This window comes from Macrotis lagotis, chromosome 5 (genome assembly GCF_037893015.1).
Source record: "Macrotis lagotis isolate mMagLag1 chromosome 5, bilby.v1.9.chrom.fasta, whole genome shotgun sequence".
In the NCBI taxonomy this organism is placed as follows: domain Eukaryota; kingdom Metazoa; phylum Chordata; class Mammalia; order Peramelemorphia; family Peramelidae; genus Macrotis; species Macrotis lagotis.
In genome coordinates, this window is record NC_133662.1 from 63197490 (window position 1) to 63204286 (window position 6797).

At 35.6% G+C, this 6797-nt stretch overlaps 1 protein-coding gene across 3 annotated transcripts in view; it reads right to left on the reverse strand.

Moving 5' to 3' along the window:
- The window catches only part of FILIP1 (filamin A interacting protein 1), a 309418-nt gene extending 302869 nt beyond the window's left edge, over nt 1-6549 (reverse strand). For 2 of the 3 annotated variants that reach the window (XM_074237339.1, XM_074237337.1), the window contains exon 1: nt 5976-6548. The gene's annotated coding sequence lies outside the window, so the exon portion shown is untranslated. Of the gene's footprint in view, nt 1-5975 lie in introns of all 3 variants that reach the window. The other variant, XM_074237338.1, reaches the window with a different exon arrangement.
- Nucleotides 6550-6797: the final 248 nt, after the last annotated feature.

The following is a 6797-nucleotide window of genomic DNA, read 5'->3' on the forward strand; positions in this document are numbered from 1 at the left end:
AAAATTCATTTGAATCTAAAGGAATTACTGTATGCTGTGATGGTTGTACCATCCCACTACAGATTCAAAGTATAATCACAAAGGAAGAAGAAATGGTCTGTCATTCACCAAAAAAATAAAATAAAATAAGTCCAGCACTGATCCTCTGGGGAGCTGAGGAGAAAGATAAGCCTCTGACAAAGAACATAAGGGTAACAGACCCTGTAGGTGGTAGGAATAAGGTCCTTGCTAAAAGATTATCACAAAGGGACATACAGGTTCACAGTTAATGTAAGAAGGAAGTGTATCAGTCAGGAAATCCACCCTCTTTGAAGCATTTCTCCCTCTTGTCAGGAGCTTTATGCAAATGTTAATAACCAAATGTTAATAACGATGGTATAAGTGAATCTGTGGATCCTGATACATATGGATCCTCTTTGGAAAGACAAATTCTTATCCTGAAGGGAAAAAATATATTCAGGTCTAAGAACCAAAGTTAGTCAAAAAATTTGCGCTTATAGACCAACTTGACTTCTGAAAAAAATAGATAAAAGTTTTTACAAGAGAAATCAGTCTCTTAATGAAGACATTTTAAAACTTTCACAGATTCAATTGAAAAATCCCATAGTAGTTCTTACTGAACACCTGTTCAGCTGAGTAATTTTAGCCTCTTTGCCCATCTTAAAATAGAAAGAGGATTTCCCATCAGAGAACATAGACACAATTGCTTTTATTATATAAGAAACTGTCCAATTTTTCATGCTTTATCTAAAAAAAAGCAAATGGCAAAAATAACATGATTTGTCACTTGGGTGCAACTCAGAACAGAATCTGGTCCCAGGCAATGTGAAGGGCTAAAAAGTGAGGATGCTTTATATACATATGTATACATATATATACTCACATATATGATATACACATCTACTGTATAGATTCTTCTCCCTCTTCTGTATTTCAAAAATAGTTCTCATAAAACAAGTTTGTGAAAGGAACTTTAAAGGACAGTCTGGATCACATTCATTTTTCCAATCATTTCTGATTTATATAGTCAAGAATAAATTATTCAGACTTGCCATGGGCAGTATTTTAGGTTAGTAAGTACTCCCACAGTTGCCATTTCTTATATTATACATCTCTTTTCTGTCTGACATGTTCATTACCAAAGACTGAACACATATTCGTCAAAGGTGATAGGAAATGAAGTGGTGAATGTCGATTCAATAAAGCACTTTAGATTTGCAAAATACTTTGCTAACCATAATTCTTTATGTTATAAGTACCAATTTTATTAGCTCCCATTTTACAGATTTAAAAAAAAATTGAGGCTTAGAGAGGTTAGATGACTTATCTGTGATTCCATAGCTAGCAAGTGAAGAAGCAAAGACTTAAAATCAAGTTGTTTGACTGAAAGATCAGGGCTCTTTTACCTATACCATGTATAAATATCTGTATTAAGTAATGTGCTAAGAATGAAGTTATCACAAGTATAGTCCCTACTCATACTCAATTTTTAATCTAGTAAGAGAGATAAAATATTCAAAATAATTTAAGATAAATGCCAAATGATTACAAAGTACTACAGATATTTAGGAAAGGATAAGTTACTTTTGAAGGGTGAAAGGGAGGAATGGTCAGAGAAGGCATCAGGCAAACTGATTTGGGTCTTAAAAAAGGGATACGATTCTGATAGGCAAAGATTGATAAGGAAGGAACTTCAGATGAAATATCATAAACAAAAGGGTTGAAGTAGAAAAATCTATTATTCAAGGCAATGATGATTAGGGCAGGCTGCCTAAAACTTTAAATTTGTGCTAGAAAATAACAGGAAATAAGAAGCAAGTTATTTTGGGCCTTAAGTGTCATATTAAGGTATTTGGAAAAGTGGGGCAAATATTAGAGAAAAAAGATTAGAGGTAGCCTGGAATCAGGAAGATCTGCATTCAAATTCAGTCTCAGATATTTACTAGCTATGTAATCCTGGGCAATCACGAATTAATCTCATGAATTACCTCAGTTTCCTCAACTGTAAAAATCATAGCACCTACTTCCTAGGATTATTGCTAGAATCAAATGAGATAATATTTATAAAGCACTTAGTATGACATATATGTATAAATATATACATATATAGTATACAATAAACATTTGCTTCCTTCTTTGATGCTCTGAGTTCAAGTGACAAAAATACATCTCAAGTTATGAGGGGGAGGGGCATAATTATAGGTATGATTATTGAACCATGTTCCTGGTTCTGTTTGAAAAACTGCAAAGCACAGGAACAAGAACAATGTTTCGAGACTGGAGAGGAGATAAACTTTGTCTTAATACACACACACACACACACACATATACATATATATGTATTACATGACTGATTGAGAGGCTTGATGTCAACTATTGGTGAATTTTAAGAAGTGATTAAATGTGTAGCTTGTGAGCATACGGTAAAGGAAGAAGTGATGACTAAAAAAGCAGCAGGAGATCATTAAGAACAAGTCATGCCAAACTACACTGATTTCTTTTCTTTGACAGAATTACTAGAGTACTAAATTAGAAAAATACTTGTAGGCATCATATACCAAGATTTCAACAAAGCATTTGTCAAAGTTTCTATTGCTATCCTAATAGACAAAAATGGAAATGTACAAGTCTTATAGAATTTATATAGCATTTACAAGTCTTATAGCATTTATAGCTTCATAAGGGCACAAATTGATCTATTTGTCAGGAATACAGTAGTTATTTAATAAATAAGTATTGAATGATTGATCGATGAACTCTAAAAAGTGATTAATATGGATGATGATCTGAAACAAGAATTCTGTTGCAGTGTTTCAAAGGTCTGATCTGGACCAGGTTCCCTTCAGTGTATTTTATCAATTCCCATCAAATTTCTAAAGTTAGGAAACAAATCGAATAGCCTAGTTAGCAGAATCAGTATTTTGATGGAGATAGAATGAAGGGTTTCATGAAATTTAACAGAGATTAAGATAAAGTTTTGCATGGGTTCAAAAAATCCAACTGCATAAGACATAAACTAGGTACTATTGCATGGCAAGTCGCATAACCTCTCTGAGGGATAGTTTCTCATCTGTAAAATGGGAGTTTCTTATCTTTCAAGTCTTGTTGAAAATCGATTTAGATAATATATGTAAAATACATTGAAAACCTAAATTCCATATGAATTTAAACTATTATCCACTAGAATATAAGCTCCTTGAGAGCTAATACTTAGTCATATTTTTATGTCCAGAGGACATAGAAACTGTTTAATAAATTCTTGATGAATTGAAATGAATTTAATAGCAACTTATTAGAAATTTCCAAGCCAGTGGGTAATCACTGGAGTATTCTTATGTGTGTATAATCATAACAGTGCCTTAGAAACATTAATCTGGCAATTACCTGCAAGAAGGATTAGAATGAGGAAGATTGTTGAAGAAAGAAGAATGGTTAAAAGACTTAAACTAGGCAAAAGATAACTAGCATCTAGGCTAGCAGTGGAAGTTCTATGAAGGATAAGAAAGACAGCTCAAACTAAGAGAACTGAAGTACTACTTCAACATGCAGGGCAATCAATGTTAAGGAGGGAGAAGGAAGTCAAAGATGGCTCTGTTCTATCAAATCTCATTGTGGGAATTATGGCACTGTTTGATAGTACAACAAAAGCAAAACCAGAATCAAAGTAGTGGCACAAATAGCAAACTTCAAAAAGTGTTAGCCTTTGACATGGTTTCCCAGAGTCCACAGATAGTTAAGGGAGCACAGAAAAATACAAACTACCATGGGTGATTCTTAGGCTGTCCGCTACTAATTGTCTCTCAAATATTCTAATCAACATAGACACTACATTGATTCATGCCAAGAAATCACACATTTCCAGATTTCAGAATGGATGGAGAAGGCCACTTCTGGGTTGTATGGAAAAATGAAAGGAAAATTTATTATAGAAAATCATGTTCAGAAGATCATTGAGATCGTCTGAAGTGTAAGAATAAAACCTGCATTTGTGTGTTGCCCTGGCTTTTAGGAAACCTAGCCTTCAATTTGGGTCAAATTCTGTGTTTGTTACACATGCACTGCTCCATGGACTTCAGAAGAAATTGTTTGCCTGGAATGGGTGGTAATATTTGGTCCAAGTACACATACTTGAGCCAACAATGTGACCCGTCCTAACATATAAACAAGTAGAAATGTAAAGCATTTTAGTTCTGCCTTTTCAAAATTCTTTCATTACTAAAGCATATTGTCTCTTCCACTGTGAGGATCACTCATTGGTGCTAAATTCACCACTGATGTGACTACAGGTCTCTAGATATCTATAAATAAAAACATAGACTAGATTTATTCACCTTATGAATTAGGTTTATTCACCTTACAAACTAGATTTTTTCAACTTTATTCACCTAACAAACAGTTCAAGGAACCCTAAATTTCAGGCAATTTTAGATTATTTAAGAACCATTAGAATGGTTTTAGTGTAATCAATGTTCTGATTTTTCTAAAATCATAATAAAAAATTAACAGCCTCAAAAAAATGGAAAATTCATTCAGGTTTAGTTCATTCTTACTTCCAAACACACTTATTCATCAGAGTAAATTCTAGATCATTTCCTTTTCTTTTACTAAACAGATATCATCATGATATAATTGGCAAATACACCAGTTTTAGAATCAGAGGACCTGAGTACAGATCCCAGCTCTGTTACTTACTTGCTACCTCTGTGACACTGAGCAAGTTTTTATCTTTTCAGCTCCTCTATTTCCTCTGTAAAATGGAACTGGAGGAATGCCTGAGAAGGCTTTCAGGGTTTCTTCCTGCTCTACATGAAAGATCTTTAGACCTGGAGCAAGTTGTTAATATCTCTGGTCCTCTGCTTCCTCAACTATAAAATGCTGAGAGCACTTCAAGAATCTTTGATGTCCCTTCCACTTTTAAATCTGATCCTTCATATGGACTTAGACATTTTCATATGGTACTTAGCACAGAATGGATATTTAGATTAATGGACACATATCCTGTTTTATGGAGCAACTCTCCGCGAATGAATGACTCTCCAATATGAATCCCAATAGTTAACCTAATAGCTCACATTATTGCCCAATATAGCCCAAAAGATTTTGTAGGATTCAATGGGGGAAAACAAGAAGCAATTTTCAATTAAAAAAATACATAGCAATTTATGGAACAGGAAAGCATCCTTCTGATAGGAAAAATTCATATTTCTCTCAGATTTAGATAGGCAAAAGTATGTTTATGAAAGGATCATGACTTCAATTCATCTCTGAGTTGAAAGGAATGGGGTCTTTTATGGCCATATGCAATTATCCAACTTGTGAACAACCAGCTTGAAACAACCTTTCAGACACTTTTCTAAATGACTCCCCTGTACCACTGAGGGAGTGATTCATTACTGACTATTGCAGAAAGAAGCATTTCGGGTGAGACTGTCAAGGGGTCAGAACCAATAGCACAAGGTGTACTAATGTAATTGGAGAATCAGGCCAGAGGAGAGGTGGAAAACGGCAAGGCATGAGTATAGCAATACAGACTCCATGTGGGAATTTCCTTTCATTTACCACATGGACTCCTAGCTAGTTTTAGTAACTGTAATTTCTCTGATTGCTGGAATCGTGGTGGGGGAAGGATTTCATTCCTAATTCACTCCAAATATTGCAAAAGGAGGTTAAATGGTCTGATTTTTTTTAAATGGTCTGTTCTTTGTCTAGTAATAAATTAGAATAAATATTTTTATGTCAATTAAAAATTGTACAACCCCAAAGCTTTGTGACTAGGATGGGATTCTTTCAACAGAGAGACCATGATATTTCTGAATGCTTTGCCATCACTCTCAAAAGGATATCATTCATAAACTTATTATCATAAATAATAGAACAGCAAGTACTAAAAGGAAGACTCAGATAAATTGAAATCTATGAGAAATCTCCTCCCTTGTAAGAACAAGTAGAAAAATAATTTGCTCTCTGTGTCTTACCTGACAACAGCACTTGGTATTTCTTGGAGAGTGACAGCTTAGCCTTCCAAAAGTCCAGTGGAGTGTCCCCAGCCCAAATTAGCTGGAAGTCCAAGAAAACTCCAGGGAAATCCACAGCAATAGGTGTTCCCCACTCCCCTAGGTCTGTCTAAGCAGCAGATAGCAAGAGAAGCAAGAAGAAAGAACTGAACTTTTGTCTCCCTGTAACCCCAATCTACAGAGACTGGAGGTCGTAATCTCTCGAGTCTCCCACCCAGACTTTTGTTTAAAAGTTTTTTCAACTGTTGCTAGGTGTTGTTTGGCTCCGGCAGTTTGGTTCTGAGATTATGTTTCCCCCTCTTCTTGTTCTCTTCTTCCCACACTGTTCGAGCAATGACTTTGTGGAGCTGGGCTTGCTCGGGCTATATTTAACCAGTGTTCTCAGCAAGTCAAACTTGTCAACAGCTGAAAAGTTTGGAGCAGGCTTTTCTGGGCTCCTCAGCAGCTGAGTGAGGGAGTTATCAGTGGCCACAGCCCTCTGTGCACAACCTTGCTACTGCCTCTGCGAAGGATCGTGGGGAAACTGTCAAATCCTTTTATGGTGTTGGAGTGATTTCACTCTGGTGAGGTAATTATTGTTTGAAGCACTAAGTACAGACTCGCGCTGCGATTGCTGGTTCAAACTCTCAGAAGAGACCAGAGAGTCATTAGGGGTCGCAGCAGCTCGCTGGGACCACATTCTCACCCAAAAGGCTTTTCTTCAGCAAATGTTATAGAATAGATTTTATGTTTCATACATTTCAAATGTATCCCCCCAAAGATCTGGGGGGAAACCTAGGACCT